Here is a 17951-nt window from a genome sequence, read left to right on the forward strand (position 1 = left end):
TATGACCTCAATTTCTTTCTCCCTTGGATGGTTTGTCCTCGGGGATTTGCCTGCCATATCAGTTCTGTTATACTCACAGACATTATCGTAACACTTTTAGACACACTATAGTGTTTTCTATCCAAATCTACCAATTGTATGCATATCCGAGCTCCTGTGCCTGAGTAACAGGCAGTTTATTTTGGGTGCGCTTTTCATCTGGAGGTGAAAATACTGCCCCCTCCCCAAGAGAGATAATATGTTGTTTTTCCTCTCTTTATGTCGGAGAAAGGTAAAGGTACTTGATTCTTCTTACATCAACTACTAAAGTAAAAAAAAAATTGTATTGGTGTAAACATGGGCAAGCGAGTTTCCTTCCGCCATATTTCTTGCACCAGTCTAGGTGCTTGTACTTTAAATCCAAATCACATTAGGATTGATTTATAATTTAAACTTAACCAAACCTTGTCCTACTTTCCCCAAGTGGCAAGAAGTGGCATCCCCCCTGAAAATCACCTATAGACCTACAACACATAAATAGCTCCTATCCTTCCACTCATACGCTATGTTTTTGTCAAACTGAAACTAAATAAAAACAAGTAAATCAAGTCTGAAAACTAACTGAAACTAAACTGAATTTAATATAAAAAATCTAAAAACAAATATTAAATCACAAAACTATAATGGCCTTGCCTTGCATCACACTTTGAGGAGCAGTGTGTAGGGATTAGCTTTACCCTGGTGGAAGCGGGGAGTAGAGCTTTGATGATGGTGAAGAGGCCTGCTGAATCCGAACCTAGTTTACTCCCACACGCACCTCCCCTCGCTTCTGTCGGCTGAGCACGCGACCCATCTCTCCTTTTATATGCATAAACAGGCTTTTCTTAACTCACTCTCCACGCTCGGCTAAAGCTTAAGGACAAAATGGATTGGAAAAGTTGTCTTGGAAAGGAAGGGGAGATAGATACTGAGAGTGTTTTTCAGCCAACCCCTCACCCTTCTGTCTCTGCTCTACTTATTCATGGGACAGATTGAACAAAAGTTTGGTTTTATTAACTGCCGGCTGCATTCCAACATTTGAGATTTTCTGCTCCTTCAACTAGCCCTAAAGACTTTCATTCTTATCTCATTATATTTGTTGAACATATTTGTTTTAATAAAATGATTCAAATCAGAATATTCATGCTTGACTAATATCATCAGTCAATTTAACCACCTATCAGCTTCATAGCCATCTTTAGCCTTTTAAATTACCTGAAGATAAGTATGATTTATGGGTGATCACAGATTGCTCATGTAATGAGATTGACCCTCAACCATACAAAACAATAAAGGCTCATGCATGCTGCTTGCTATGCAGTGTGTGCGAAGGGAAAGGTGGTCAGCTACTACCCAACTGTTTATCATGCCCATGGGAGTATGGCAACTGGAAGAAGCATATACAGGAAAATACAGGAAGAAAATGTGTAGTAAGAAAACATTCATTCAATTCATGACAAACTGGTTGGTTCAGAAACCGATTTAAGGATAAAATGTGGTCCTTCTGTAGCTCAGTTGGTAGAGCATGGCGCTTGTAACGCCAGGGTTGTGGGTTCGATTCCCGGGATCACCCATACGTAGAATGTATGCACACATGACTGTAAGTCGCTTTGGATAAAAGCGTCTGCTAAATGGCATATATTATTATTATATTATATATTATTATAAAATGCCAGCCAGAAATAACGACTTTGGATTTTTGCCCCGGCACTTCAAAAGTTCTAATTAAGATTTTTTTTCAACAGACAAACACACACACCAGTTTGAACATCCCCAATAAATATTTTCTGTTTGCGTCTGGCCGTGAGGTCCTTTAGTGAAAGGCGCTTGGAGTTTAGAAGAGAGAGAATATAAACAGATGCTAGCTCCTGGCTTCTTATTTAAGTTCCTCACAGCGGATGTTTTCCCTCTGCTCCTTTCTTTGAGGGCTTTATGCCATTGATCTAAAATCCAGCATACATAAGCATATCTAAGGGAACGTTTTTTTTTTTAAGATTTGGAGATGGTGAGATCTGAATACAAAATGCGTGCTCAAAGTCTGAAAATGTAGGTATTGTACCAAGTCAAGGGTGCTTTAATTGCGTAAATGAAACACATTTCTAAGATTTGCCTGTGAAGGGTAAAGAGCATTTGCTTGCATGCTCATGTACAGATGATTTTGGTGGGAAGGGTAATTGTTTGGAATAAATCTTCTTCACTGACATCTTCCACACTTAGATCTATTATTCATTCATATTTCTGGGCTGAATTCTAAAAACAACTCCCCCTCATGCCATTTTTTCCCATAACATGATACTCATGAATATTTTGGTGCAATTTGTTTAAGTTGTATTTAAGTTGGAACATTTCTTGGAAAAAGATTTCACATGCAAGTGAGAGAATGTTGTGTCCATGAGGGAGTAGTGGGCCAAACATAACAACTTGCAGATACAGTTCATTAGAAGCTTTATCTTGGGCCCCTGCATTGGAGAAGAAGAAAAAAAACATACAGTAGAAAAAACAACATGTGTGAAATATCCAACAGACCAGCAAACATTTCCCGTATTCAACGCAACAAATGGTCATTCCTTGGGCCTGCCATTTGTAACAGCATAGCAGGCTGTCTGGCATAATGGAGTTTACATTTTCTGGTTCCCATTAAAGCCTCTAGATCCTCTGGACAGACATCAACTCATGACCCCTCTATTAGCCCTGCTACACCCGGCTTGGATGATTAGAGGAACATTAGGAAATTAAAAGCAAATTGCATTATGGGAGAAACAGATGGAGGTGCTGCTGTGGACCCAACATGCAGCAAAGGACATGTAACCTGCTGATGCACAGTTTCCTCCCCCACTCCAGTCTGGGCCACTGTGTGAGGCTAAATGTCACCCCCAGGTTGTAATTTCTCAGGTGGTGTATGTTGGTAAAGGCCAGGGCCCATTAGTGCTGATGCAATGTACTGGGGGCCTATTCTGGGCCTAGAGTTTTGGGTTTGTCATGCAGATGGAAGGCTTTCTAATGTCATTTCATCTCTGGAACCATTGAACCATATTAATTGGATGGGGGAGTGCTGTACAACATGCAGGGACTGTGCAACAATTAGATTACATGAGTTACAACCTCATCCTGTGGTGTAAGAATTAACATGTTTTCCAGTTATGCTTTTTTGTTAACCATAACGATACATCTGTTTAATGACAGATATGAAGACTATTATGCACAGTATACTGTATAGGCTACAGTATATTGAAAGCTACCTACAGTATACACAACATAAAGACCTCACATGTCAAACAGTACCAATAGATTAAGACATACATTTATCTGCCTTTGCTACCCCATGTCTGTGTGACCAATGAATATTTCCATCCACACATGACAAATACCAACATGTATGTAAGCGAAACAGGCAGCATGTAATTGGATTAAAGGAGTGAGAATGTAGGCCTACAAACGTAGGAGTGGTTGCTTCAATGTCAGAGCTGCATGGGTCTACCTTTTTAAGTAATCATTCTCTCTCCCCTCTCTCCTCTTCACCTTGACTCATTATCTGATGTACACTATATATACAAAAGTACGTTGGCCACAGGAGGTTGGTGGCAACTTAATTGGGGAGAAGGGGTTCGTGGTAATGACTGGAGCAGAATCAGTTGCATGATATTAAATACATCAAAAACATGATTTCCAGGTGTTTGATGCCATTCCATTAGCTCTGTTCCAGGACATTATTATGAGCTGTTCTCCCCTACTGTGATGTGGACACCCCTTCAAATTAGTGGATTTGTCTATTTCAGCAACACCCATAAAATCGAGCACACAGCCATGCAGTCTCCACAAACAAATATTAACAGTAGAACTGCCTTAATGAAGAGCTCAGTGACTTTCAACGTGGCACTGTTATTGAATGCCACCTTTCAAACAAGTCAGTTCATCAAATGTCTACCCTACTAGAGCTGCCACAGTCAACTGTAAGTGCTGTTATTGTGCCGGGACCACCCATACGTAGAATGTATGCACACATGACTGTAAGTCGCTTTGGATAAAAGCGTCTGCTAAATGGTATATATTATTATTATTATCTAGTAGCAACAATGGCTCAGCCGTGAAGTGGTAGGCCACACAAGCTCACAGAATAGGACCGCCGAGTGCTGAAGCTGCATGGAAAAATAGTCTGTCCTCGGTTGCAACAGTCAATACAGAGTTCCAAACTGTCTCTGGAAGCAACGTCAGCACAAGAACTGTTTATCGGAAGCTTCATGAAATGTGGGTTTCCATGGCCGAGCAGCCATGCACACAAACCTAAGATCAAATACTGTATGTGCAATGTCAAGCATCGGCTGGATTGGTATAAAGCTCGCCGCCATCGGACTCTGGAGCAGTGGAAACATGTTAACTAGAGTGATGAATCACCCTTCACCATAAGGCAGTCCGACGGACAAATTTGGTTTTGGAGGATGCCAGGAAAACATTACCTGCCTCAATGCTTATTTCCAACTGTAAAGTTTGGTGGATGATAAATAATTGTCTGTAGCTGTTTTTCATGGTTCGGGCTAGGTCCCTGAGTTCCAGTGAAGGGAAATCTTAACTCTACAGCATACAATGACATTCTAGACCATTCTGTGCTATCAACTTGTGGCAACAGTTTGGGGAAGGCCCTTTTCTGTTTTAGCATGACAATGCCCCAGTGCACAAAGTGAGATCCAAACAAAAAGGGTTTGTTGACATCAAGAACTCGACTGGCCTGCACAGAGCCCTGATCTCAACCCAATCGAACACCTTTGGGATGAATTGGAATGCTGACTGCAAGCCAGGCCTAATCACCCAACATCAGTGCCTGACCTCACTAATGCTCTTGTCGCTGAATGGAAGCAAGACCCCAAGACGTTTTTTTCATGAGCATGGCCGTATTTCTCTTACAGCATATTGAATGACTGTCATTCATATTCCATTAATCCAGTCCAGTTTCTATTGGACGAATTGAAGCATGTGTATTCCTTCTCGCATCCATGCGCTCTCCTCCTCTCACCTCTTTCCTTCACTTGCGGACTTCAATGCACAACACATCAGCTGTAAAAACCTTTCCAAAACAAACCGCTACATACACATCGTTGTCACCATATTAGCTAAAGTAACGTCGTAGTCATAGCTAATAGAACTAATGCGGTAGTTAACCCGCAACAATCATGCAGTAAAGGTTACATTGTACAGTCAGTAAGCAGTTACACTGGTGGGCCCCGGTGGCAATACATTAGTAAAATCAAAAGCTTACCTTAACTTGGAAGAGTTCCAGTGTTGTGTTGGATAGTCATAGCCAGCTAGATTGGCCAAATCCTGACAGGGTTGTTCCGGTTTTTGGTCACCATTGTGCCTTTTGACCATTTGTTTTCCCTTGATCCCCATTATTATTTGCACCTGTGCCTCGTTTCCCCTGATTGTATTTAAACCCTTTGTTTTCCTCAGTTCTGTGCTCTGTGTTTGTATGTTAGCACCCAGCCCTAGTACTCTGTGAACTCTTGTTGATCCCGGTGGACTCGCTTGTGGAATTCTGTTTTTTGAGTATCTTTTGAGGCTTTTTGTGCTATACCTTCCACCTTGTGGATTTACCTTTATGTCTTGGAGGATTACCTTTGTTCTTGTGGAATTCCTTTTGAGGTTGTGGAGTTACATGTTTTCCTGAAGAACTTCACTTTTTACTTCATTAAATACACCGTCTCAAGTACTGCTGTGTCTGCCTCATCTTCTGGGTTCTGCCGACTATTCGTGGCTCAGTTGGTTAAGTGACTGTTTCTCACTCCGGAGACCCGGGTTCGTAACCGGCTCCTGACATAGATAACATAGCATCCCTCTGTTTGAGCTGGGTGTTTCAGTAGGATAAACTAGCTAGCTGCATTTGCTAGCTAAATAAGTGAAACTGAAAATTTAAAAAACGACAAATCTATCTCTAGGTTGGAGGACAATCTCTGGAACTTACTGTGTAAGTCTGGAACTGGGTGAGAACCACCAGCCTCCTAGGTTTTGTATTGTAGTCAATGTATCCAGAGGAGGAAGGAAGCTGGCTGTCCACTGGCTTCACCATGGTGCTACCCTACAGAGTGCTGTTGAAGCTAATGTAGACCTTCGCATAATAGTATGTTTTAATACATTATTTGGTGACGTGATTATATTCAGAATAGTTTTATCTAAACTTTTTTAATGTTTTACCATTTTTATTATTATGAAATTCACTAAGGAGGATGGTCCTCCCCTTCCTCCTCTGAGGAGCCTCCACTGATGGAAAGCCTTCCCAGAAGAGTGTTATAGCTGCAAGGGTGGGGACCAACTACATATTCATGCCCATGATTTTGGAATGAGATGTTTGACGAGCAGGCGTTCACATACAGTTGAAGTCGGAAGTTTACATACACCTTATTCAAATACATTTAAACTCAGTTTTTCACAATTCCTGACAAATTCCCTGTCTTAGGTCAGTTAGGATCACCAATTTATTTTAAGAATATGAAATGTATGAATAATAGTAGAGAGAATTATTTATTTGAGCTTTTATTTCTTTCATGAAATTCCCAGTGAAATTTACATACACTCAATTAGTAATTGGTAATATTGCCTTTAAATTGTTTAACTTGGGTCAAACATTTCGGGTAGCCTTCCACAAGCTTCCCACAATAAGTTGGGTGAATTTTGGCCCATTCCTCCTGACAGAGCTAGTGTAACTGAGTCAGGTTTTTAGGCCTCCTTGCTAGCACATGCTTTTTCAGTGCTCCCTGCAAATTTTCTGTAGGATTGAGATCAGGGCTTTGTGATGGCCACTCCAATACCTTGACTTTGTGGTCCTTAAGCCATTTTGCCACAACTTTGGAAGTATGCTTTGGGTCATTGTCCATTTGGAACACCAATTTGTGACCAAGCTTTAACGTCTGATGTCTTGAGATGTTGCTTCAATATATCCACATAATTTCCCTCCCTCATGATGCAATCTATTTTGTGAAGTGCACCAGTCCCTCCTGCAGCAAAGCACCCCCTCAACATGATGCTGCCACCCCCGTGCTTCACGGTTGGGATGGTGTTCTTCAGCTTGCAAGCCTCCCCCTTTTTCCTCCAAAATATCGATGGTCATTATGGCCAAATAGTTCTATTTTGTTTCATCAGACCAGAGGACATTTCTCAAAAATGTATGATCTTTGTCCCCATGTGCAGTTGCAAACCGTAGTCAGGCTTTTTATGGCGGTTCCGGAGCAGTGGCTTCTTCCTTGCTGAGCGGCCTTTCAGGTTATTACAATATATGACTCGTTTTACTGTGGATATAGATACTTTTGTACCTGTTTCCTCCAGCATCTTCACAAGGTCCTTTGCTGTTGTTCTGGGATTGATTTGCACTTTTTGCACCAAAGTATGTTCATCTCTAGGAGATTCCTGAGCGGTATGACGGCTGCGTGGTCCCATGGTGTTTATGCTTGCATACTATTGTTTGTACAGATGAGCTTGGTACCTTCAGGTGTTTGGAAATTTCTCCCAAGGATGAACCAGCCTTGTGGAGGTCTAGAATTTTGTTTCTGAGTTCCATAGCTGATTTCTTTTGATTTTCCCATGATGTCAAGCAAAGCGACACTGAGTTTGAAGGTAGGCCTTGAAGTACATCCGCAGGTATTCCTCCAATTGACTCAAATTATGTAAATTAGCCTAAATCCATTACATAATTTTCTGGAATTTTCCAAGCTGTTTAAAGGCACTGTCAACTTAATGTATGTAAACTTCTGACCCACTAGAATTGTGATACAGTGAATTATAAGTTAAATAATCTGCCTTTATTTCACGACTCCTACCGAAGGTGGCTCCCCTTCCTGTTCGGGTGGCGCTCAGCGGTCGTCGTCACCGGCCTACTAGCTGCCACTGATCCCTTTTCCCCTTTCTGTTTATTGGTTTCACCTGTTTGTGTTTTAGACTGATTAGTCGGGCTTTATTTACCAGTAGGCCCACCTGCTCTTTGTGCGGGATTGTTTTGTGTAACTTGTGTGCACATCTGTGGGTTACGTGTTTCCCATTTCGTGGGTTTTGCTGGACAGTTTAAGTCCCCATGTTTGGGGCATTTTTTTTGTTGTGTTTTCGTGGGGTTGGCTTATGTTCGCCGTTTTGTGCATTAAATATAGCACTACCCTGAACTCTATGCTTCCTGCGCCTGACTTCTCACCCACTACACCCAGTACGTTACACTGTAAACACTTGTTGGAAACATTCCATGTGTCATGTACAAAGTAGATTTCCTAACCGACTTGCCAAAACTATAGTTTGTTAACAAGAAATGTGTGGAGTGGTTGAAAAACGTGTTTTAATGACTCCAATCTATGTGTTTGTAAACTTCTGACTTCAACTGTACATTTTCTGGTTACGTCATGTACATGGCGATGCTGTAGGCTGAATGGATTCACTGTGCCATTCTCAATATCTACTGAACATGATAACCAGATATTAACCCTGTGTGTGTAGGGGGGGGGTTCTTTTCCATTTCTGCATCCATATGACCCTCATACTCATGTTCTGCCTGACAGCACTGATATGCTACTCTGTGGATCTGTTGGAATACCGTTTTAGTCTTATCACTGAAAAATACCAATGTCCAGTCTCTCTCTCCCCCCTCATCCAGGCTGCTGGTGAAACACATTGATATTTGAAATGCTTCCTCAATAAAGATAAAGCTCATCCTCTGACATCTTCAGTGTTGGAGTGAAAGGAGATCCGCCGCCATGCACCTTGGAAAAGAGCGGGGGAGTTCAGCACCCACCCCTGCAGAACAAGGTCATGTTTAAATATGATTAAATATAAACAAATTCCTCAAGCTATGTTTGTTCACTCTACCAGAAATATGTGTGCCCCCCACCTCCCCTCCCGAAGCACTTTAAAACAAAACATAATTTTTCTGGAGAGGGAATAAATATGTATTTTCTTGTACTCCCACTCTTGCCCAGTGCTCAGTGCCAGAGGGGGATGGGAGTTCTGAGCAGTGTGCGCTGGTGTTTTGCCATATGACAGGCTTGTCATTGTGGATTGTCAGACAGCTCTCTTGCCAAGCATCCTTTGCTGTCTACAAATCCTCTTTGGCTCCCCAGGCCCCCAGGTCTCCACGCTCTAACATAAGTGCACCATCAAGGTGACATTTGTAAGTGAAAAGCCAAAGATGAATTAACTCTACCATAACTTATTTATATATGTATTTATTTACTGCCTCACCATGTGTTTTTTTTATTCCTGCACTGTGCATCTCAGACATTTCCATTTGAAAATAAATGGGCTAGAAACATGGCAATATGCACATTAAAGACAATTATGGAATTATATTATTTCTATGGCTTTTCTGTAAAATGCACATTAACAATATTTGTTCCCAGCACCAACTGTGAGATAAGCATGAAGAATGAGAACACAGACAATATGGAGAATGAATTATTCATTCAGGTATACTACAGCAGCTGTCGTCAACCCCTCCCTCACTACAGGAATGACTCATGGTCACTCTGTCACCATATAACCCATATTCACTCAAACAGGAAGTGGACACCTTTAAGGGAGGGACAGGTGGAGGGATGACTGTAGCAAGGTGAGCTCCCACAGTAGCCTAGTTCTAATGATTCTACCTAGTTTTAAATGCCCTGAGGATTCAAAAGGTGGCTATGGGCACACTAAAAAATACATTATACACGCATCTGCCACAACATCAACCGTTGGGAATAAACAAAGGAAATGCAAGATGAAGGCTTCCATCTACAGAGAGCTTGACACAGAATGCCAATGCAACACCAACACAACACAGACTATTTTTAGAACACGTAATGTGTTTCTCATGTTCTATCAGAATATATCACCTTCCACTCACTTTTGGAAGGTTGTGTTAGCATATTACCTAATCATTCCTGTGATGGAAAAGATGGAGGGAAACGGACACCTCTTCCAATGTGTTGTGGAAGTTATCCACAGTCAGCTGCTTCCCTTATTAAAGCTTCGGTATTGATACGACTCCAAATCCCCAGTTTATTTGTTGACACAGTGGAGAAGATGTGACACTGAGAAAGTCATGTTGAGAAAGTCCATCTAGCGATCAAGCTACACAATGAGGGGAATAGGGGGGTGGTTATGTTGGTAGCTTGTAAACACTGTTGTCTTCATTTAAATTATAAGCAGGCACTTCACATGGACACCCCCCCCCCTCACTCCCAGAGGATAGGATGTGGGGAACACAGACGGGGCACTGAATTGTAATTGCGTTTACAGGACTGGGGTGAGGTCATGGCCCAGCATGACGATAGTAATTGCCACGCGGGGATAAGTGATGGCTCCAGAGTAAATCAAAGTGAAAGGACTCCTTTTCCCCTTTAATGTGTCCTGCCAGTGATTTGAAGCTCTTTAATGGTGTTTTAAAACACAACACAGGAAACTCTGCAGACTCTGTTTCTACGTACCTCTCTCTCTCTCTCTCTCTTTCTCTTTCTCTCTCTCCTTCCTTCCTTCCTTCCTTCCTTCCTTCCTTCCTTCCTTCCTTCCTTCCTTCCGCTCTCTCTGCGTCGAGGCATGGCCCCTCACTGGCCAATCAGAACATGCTCCATGGTTAAATATGTGGTTGCTTCAAGTTGTGTATTTACGTATTTTATATATTGTGTTGTCATCTGCTCTAATTCAAATGTGAGTCCATTATAGCCTAGTTCATTAAATAGCCTGCCCCATCCATATTTGCTAAATATTTCGGATATGTTTGCAGTCCACAATGTTCTAATTGCATTTGTCATGACTTTGGCCTGGGGGAAGGTTTATGACAGTCATAGATATCTCTTCCCCCCTTTTTCCTCTCTACCCTACTGATGTGAAATTTGAAAACCCCTTGGTTAACATAGAGATTCTGGGTACATCAGAAGGTGGGGGGAAATGAACTATATTCTGGTAATCCGACCAATTGAACATATGCGGTGGTACTTAATGAATATGATGTCAGTTCGGTTGTCATCTGGGACATTCTCATCAATGATAGTATGACAAACTCTGCAGTGGAAAGTCTGCACATTGTAGTTATCGGAGTCACATGGAATTGTTGTTCAATTTAAATGTTTGAATATAAAATTAATGGCAATTTTAGCTTCCAAATGAGATTTTGGGTTTTCATAAGGTTAGGGCTCTGTTCAATCAGTGGCATGCCCCTGTGAGGAGACATGGGTTATAAAACTTTTCAAACACACCCTTCTCGCTCCACTATATAAAGCCTTGATGAAAATGTAACCTCCTGCTCCAAGTACGTGAGGTCTGCAGCCTCTGCATTAAAAGGACTAACATGTCAACTACAGAACTAAGCCAACCTCAGCGTGAGCTTTGGTTGCGAATGGTATGAACTTTGAACTCTTATTCACTACAGAAGTGATATCTCCTAGTCGTTCAGTTAGCAACAGCAGCTGCAAACGTGGTCTAGGAAAGACCAGATAGAGTATCCTGTCTACCACACAACGACATTACTACAACGTATCCAATTGACCACCTTCTTCAAAGGACTCGGTTTGGCAACACGGCCTTCCATCTATCACCAACCTACCGAAGCGCAGCTCAGAGTAAATATTTATAGCATTTTCCTTTTCCAAATGGGCGGTAATTTAGAATGCATAAGATATTGCATTTATGACAGCACAGCTTCTTCCTTTGTCCCTCAGTCTTCCCGCTCTTTCACTCAAACCTAGCCCCTTTTCTTTTTTGTAAGCAGCTGTCACATCTGTTCCGCCCGCTAGGGAAATTTTCCTTTATGACGTAATTTGTAATCAAGGTATGATTCATTCTTTGTATATGTAATTCTGTGTGATGAGTTCGGTATTTTGTATTGCTGATTCTTGTTAGCCAGGGTTCGTGAAGATAACCAATATTGTACAACTTTCAGATGAGACTGAATTAAGGTGATGATTAATTTTGACTGCTATTGATGTAAAATATTACTAGGTCTTTAAGAGTTTATTCGGAAGATAACAGCTCTATAAATATTATTTTGTGGTGCCCCGGACCTCTAGTCAATTACATTTACATGATTAGCTCAATCAGGTAATATTAATTACGGAGAAAGGATTTTATAGAATAGCATGTCATATCACTTAATACGGCATAGCCGTATTGCTTCAATATGGAAATACATTGTTACACATAGGCTATAGCATTCACACTGTTATGCTGAATGTAAAAGGCCTACTGTATATTGCAGTCCGGACATGGACATGCTAAACGTAGTCAATAGGCTATGCACAAGGCATACAAAGACAATGTATAATTCTAATCAAATTCTAATAAAAAGGAAACATGAACGTGTTTTAGCTAGTTTAAATGCAGTTACATGTCTAAATACAGTTACATGTCTAAATACAGTTACATGTCTAAATACAGTTACATGTCTAAATACAGTTACAGTTACATGTCTAAATACAGTTACAGTTACATGTCTAAATACAGTTACATGTCTAAATACAGTTACATGTCTAAATACAGTTACAGTTACATGTCTAAATACAGTTACAGTTACATATCTAAATACAGTTACAGTTACATGTCTAAATACAGTTACAGTTACATGTCTAAATACAGTTACATATCTAAATACAGTTACAGTTACATGTCTAAATACAGTTACATGTCTAAATACAGTTACATGTCTAAATACAGTTACATATCTAAATACAGTTACAGTTACATGTCTAAATACAGTTACATGTCTAAATACAGTTACATGTCTAAATACAGTTACAGTTACATATCTAAATACAGTTACATTTACATGTCTAAATACAGTTACAGTTACATGTCTAAATACAGTTACAGTTACATATCTAAATACAGTTACATATCTAAATACAGTTACAGTTACATATCTAAATACAGTTACAGTTACATGTCTAAATACAGTTACATGTCTAAATACAGTTACAGTTACATGTCTAAATACAGTTACATGTCTAAATACAGTTACAGTTACATGTCTAAATACAGTTACAGTTACATATCTAAATACAGTTACATTTACATGTCTAAATACAGTTACAGTTACATGTCTAAATACAGTTACAGTTACATATCTAAATACAGTTACATATCTAAATACAGTTACAGTTACATATCTAAATACAGTTACAGTTACATGTCTAAATACAGTTACAGTTACATGTCTAAATACAGTTACAGTTACATGTCTAAATACAGTTACATGTCTAAATACAGTTACAGTTACATATCTAAATACAGTTACAGTTACATGTCTAAATACAGTTACAGTTACATGTCTAAATACAGTTACAGTTACATATCTAAATAGTTACATGTCTAAATACAGTTACATGTCTAAATACAGTTACAGTTACATATCTAAATACAGTTACAGTTACATGTCTAAATACAGTTACAGTTACATGTCTAAATACAGTTACATGTCTAAATACAGTTACAGTTACATATCTAAATACAGTTACATGTCTAAATACAGTTACAGTTACATGTCTAAATACAGTTACATGTCTAAATACAGTTACATGTCTAAATACAGTTACAGTTACATATCTAAATACAGTTACAGTTACATGTCTAAATACAGTTACATGTCTAAATACAGTTACAGTTACATATCTAAATACAGTTACATATCTAAATACAGTTACAGTTACATGTCTAAATACAGTTACAGTTACATGTCTAAATACAGTTACAGTTACATATCTAAATACAGTTACATGTCTAAATACAGTTACATGTCTAATAATATATATGCCATTTAGCAGACGCTTTTATCCAAAGCGACTTACAGTCATGTGTGCATACATTCTACGTATGGGTGGTCCCGGGGATCGAACCCACTACCCTGGCGTTACAAGCGCCATGCTCTACCAACTGAGCTACAGAAGGACCACAAATACAGTTACATGTCTAAATACAGTTACATGTCTAAATACAGTTACATGTCTAAATACAGTTACAGTTACATATCTAAATACAGTTACAGTTACATGTCTAAATACAGTTACATGTCTAAATACAGTTACAGTTACATATCTAAATACAGTTACATGTCTAAATACAGTTACAGTTACATGTCTAAATACAGTTACATGTCTAAATACAGTTACATGTCTAAATACAGTTACATGTCTAAATACAGTTACAGTTACATGTCTAAATACAGTTACATGTCTAAATACAGTTACATGTCTAAATACAGTTACATGTCTAAATACAGTTACATGTCTAAATACAGTTACAGTTACATGTCTAAATACAGTTACAGTTACATGTCTAAATACAGTTACAGTTACATGTCTAAATACAGTTACAGCCACCATAGCTGCTCCCCATGTGCGTATAATACAGACAAGGCATTTTAGACTATGGAGAGTTTTATGCACATCCAAACTTTTCACAAGAGCTAGAAAAAGATCCAATAGAAAGAGAAAGGGGGAATGTTCACTCGACTTTATACTGATTGCAAATGTAATGCTTGGAACCATCTTACAGATCATATTGGCAGTTCTCCAGAAATAGCAGATTATATTGAATTGCATTCGACCCATGTACGTTCTCACCATAAACCCATTCTGAATCTTCCTAATAAGTTTTTTTTTAAATCAAATTAAACAAAGAAAAAAAAGTATGATTTCATAAATCACACATCTTGTTCCATGAGCATAGGGTAATGTTTGCATACATAGGCCTATGGGCCATTCAGTAGGAGGCATGGATGTTTGTCCTATCCATGAAATATGTTTTTAAAACAGTATACAGTAACTGTAGAATAAGCCTAGTTATAACAAACTTGTAGCCAATCTTGTTTTTTTATTGACTTCAACATGGAAATATTCACATTTCAAAAAAATGCACTGCCTGTTCGAGCAATGGACACTTGGACATTTCCCAAATGTTATAAAATATTAGCCTACACATCGCCATTTATATGGCCGGTTAGTGACTTTGCCACCTGAAAGGTAAACAAACAAGCAGATTTAGCAGAAAAGGGCGGCAATCGGAATTCCCACGATAACACAGTTAGGTCCAACAGATGAAAGCGGACATTTCATTCAGTGGGCATCCCACATAGGCTTAATAAGGCAAAACTTTTCAAAGAAGCTACGTGGACAAAAATCATGTTGAATATAAAAAACAAGGTGAATGTCTGCTGTTTTGCTGCTCCTGATATTTTAATAAAACATTGGTTATAGGCTACTGATTCGGCTACTGTGCCATACCTAATTGAATTACCGTTAAGACCAGCTTTTGGTGAGTAACACTGTTTGAAATTGGCACACTGGCACACATTATTTTTAAGGACACACCACAAATATTTCTACCCTCCCATCTCAGCTCAAGTGAGTTGATGCAGTCCCTTCAGAAAGTATTCATACCCCTTTACTTATTCCACATTTTGTTGTTTTACAGCCTGCATATATGTTTTTCTCTCACTCATCTACACACAATACCCCATAATGACAAAGTGAAAACATGTTTTTAGACATTTTTGCACATTTCTAGAAAATGAAATACAGAAAAATGTAATTTACATAAGTATTCACATTCAACACCTTGTAGATGTAACGGTTCTCCTCCTCTTCTAACGAGGAGTAGGAAGGATCGGACCAATATGCAGCATGGTAAGTGTTCGTCATTTTATTAAACTGAACTGAACACTACAATACAAAAAGAACAACCGAAACAGTTCCGTCTGGTAAGTAATACAAAGACAGAAAACACCTACCCACAAAACCCATGTGGGCAAGAGCTAGCTAAGTGTGCTTCTCAATCAGAGACAATGACAGACAGCTGTCCCTGATTGAGAACCATACCCGGCCAAAAACAAAGAAATACAAAACACAGAAAAAGGAACATAGAACACCAACCCTAGTCACACCCTGGCCTAACCAAAATAGAGAATAAAAAGCCTCCCTATGGCCAGGGCGTGACAGTAGAAGCACCTTTGGAAGTGATTATGTAACGGTTTTCTAGGTGTGATGAAGGAGAGTTGGACCAAAATGCAGCGTGTAGATTACGTGTGTTTTTTCCATTAAACATGCATCGCAAACACGAATCAATACAAAAAACAATAAACGTAACGAAAACCGAAACAGCCTAAACTGGTGCAAACTAACAGTAGATAGTTACAAAGACACTAGTAGTTAGTTACAAGGACAATTACCCACAACACAACCAAAGAATATGGCTGCCTAAATATGGTTCCCAATCAGAGACAACGATAAACACCTGCCTCTGATTTGAGAACCACTTCAGACAGCCTTAGACTTACCTAGAACACCCCCCTAAGCTACAATCCCAATACCTACACACCACATACAAAAACCCATGTCACACCCTGGCCTGACCAAATAAATGAAGATAAACACAAAATACTTCGACCAGGGCGTGACAAACCCCCCCCCCCCCCCTAAGGTGCGGACTCCCGAACGCACCTCAAAACAATAGGGAGGGTCCGGGTGGGCGTCTGTCCATGGTGGCGGCATCGGCGCGGGACTTTCCCCCTTCTGATGACCAGGTGGCGAATCGCATCTCTGCATGTCTGGCAGACATATCAGTATGGATGACGGATCACCACCTCAAGCTGAGCTTCGGCAAGACGGAGCTGCTCTTCCTCCCAGGGAAGGACTGCCCGTTCCATGATCTCGCCATCACGGTTGACAACTCCATTGTGTCCTCCTCCCAGAGCGCTAAGAACCTTGGCGTGATCCTGGACAACACCCTGTCGTTCTCAACTAACATCAAGGCGGTGGCCCGTTCCTGTAGGTTCATGCTCTACAACATCCGCAGAGTACGACCCTGCCTCACACAGGAAGTGGCACAGGTCCTAATCCAGGCACTTGTCATCTCCCGTCTGGATTACTGCAACTCGCTGTTGGATGGGCTTCCTGCCTGTGCCATTAAACCCCTACAACTCATCCAGAACGCCGCAGCCCGTCTAGTGTTCAACCTTCCCAAGTTCTCTCACGTCACCCCGCTCCTCCGCTCTCTCCACTAGCTTCCAGTTGAAGCTCGCATCCGCTACAAGACCATGGTGCTTGCCTACGGAGCTGTGAGGGGAACGGCACCTCAGTACCTCCAGTCTCTGATCAGGCCCTACACCCAAATAAGGGCACTGCGTTCATCCACCTCTGGCCTGCTCGCCTCCCTACCACTGAGGAAGTACAGTTCCCGCTCAGCCCAGTCAAAACTGTTCGCTGCTCTGGCTCCCCAATGGTGGAACAAACTCCCTCACGACGCCAGGACAGCGGAGTCAATCACCACCTTCCGGAGACACCTGAAACCCCACCTCTTTAAGGAATACCTAGGATAGGATAAAGTAATCCTTCTCACCCCCCCCTTAAAAGATTTAGATGCACTATTGTAAAGTGGCTGTTCCACTGGATGTCATAAGGTGAATGCACCAATTTGTAAGTCGCTCTGGATAAGAGCATCTGCTAAATGACTTAAATGTAATGATGTAAATGGACTCCACTCAACCACTGTCTTAGTCCCTCCTCGCGTCCTTGGATAGTCCACCCTCGCCGCCGACCATGGCCTAGTAGTCCTCACCCAGAACCCCACTAGACTGAGGAGCAGATCGGGACTGAGGGGCAGCTCGGGACTGAGGCAGCTCGGGACTGAGGGGAAGCTCGGGACTGAGGGGAAGCTCGGGACTGAGGGGAAGCTCGGGAGTGAAAGGAAGCTCGGGAGTGAAAGGAAACTCAGGAGTGAAAGGAAGCTCAGGAGTGAAAGGAAGCTCCTGAGTGAGAGGAAGCTCAGGCAGGTTGATGGATCTACTAGATCCTGGCTGACTGGCAGATCCTGGCTGACTAGCGGATCTGGCAGATCCTGGCTGACTGGCGGATTCTGGCAGACTGGCGGATCCTGGCTGACTGGCAGATCCTGGCCGACTGGAAGTTCTGGCGGATCCTGGCAGACTGGCAGATCCTGGCCGA

At 40.9% G+C, this 17951-nt stretch overlaps 1 pseudogene; it reads left to right on the top strand.

Annotated features, from left to right (window-relative positions):
- LOC124041270 overlaps positions 1-17951 on the top strand; it is a 29484-nt pseudogene that overhangs the window by 904 nt on the left and 10629 nt on the right.

Source organism: Oncorhynchus gorbuscha, linkage group LG01 (genome assembly GCF_021184085.1).
Source record: "Oncorhynchus gorbuscha isolate QuinsamMale2020 ecotype Even-year linkage group LG01, OgorEven_v1.0, whole genome shotgun sequence".
NCBI classification, from domain to species: Eukaryota; Metazoa; Chordata; class Actinopteri; order Salmoniformes; family Salmonidae; genus Oncorhynchus; species Oncorhynchus gorbuscha.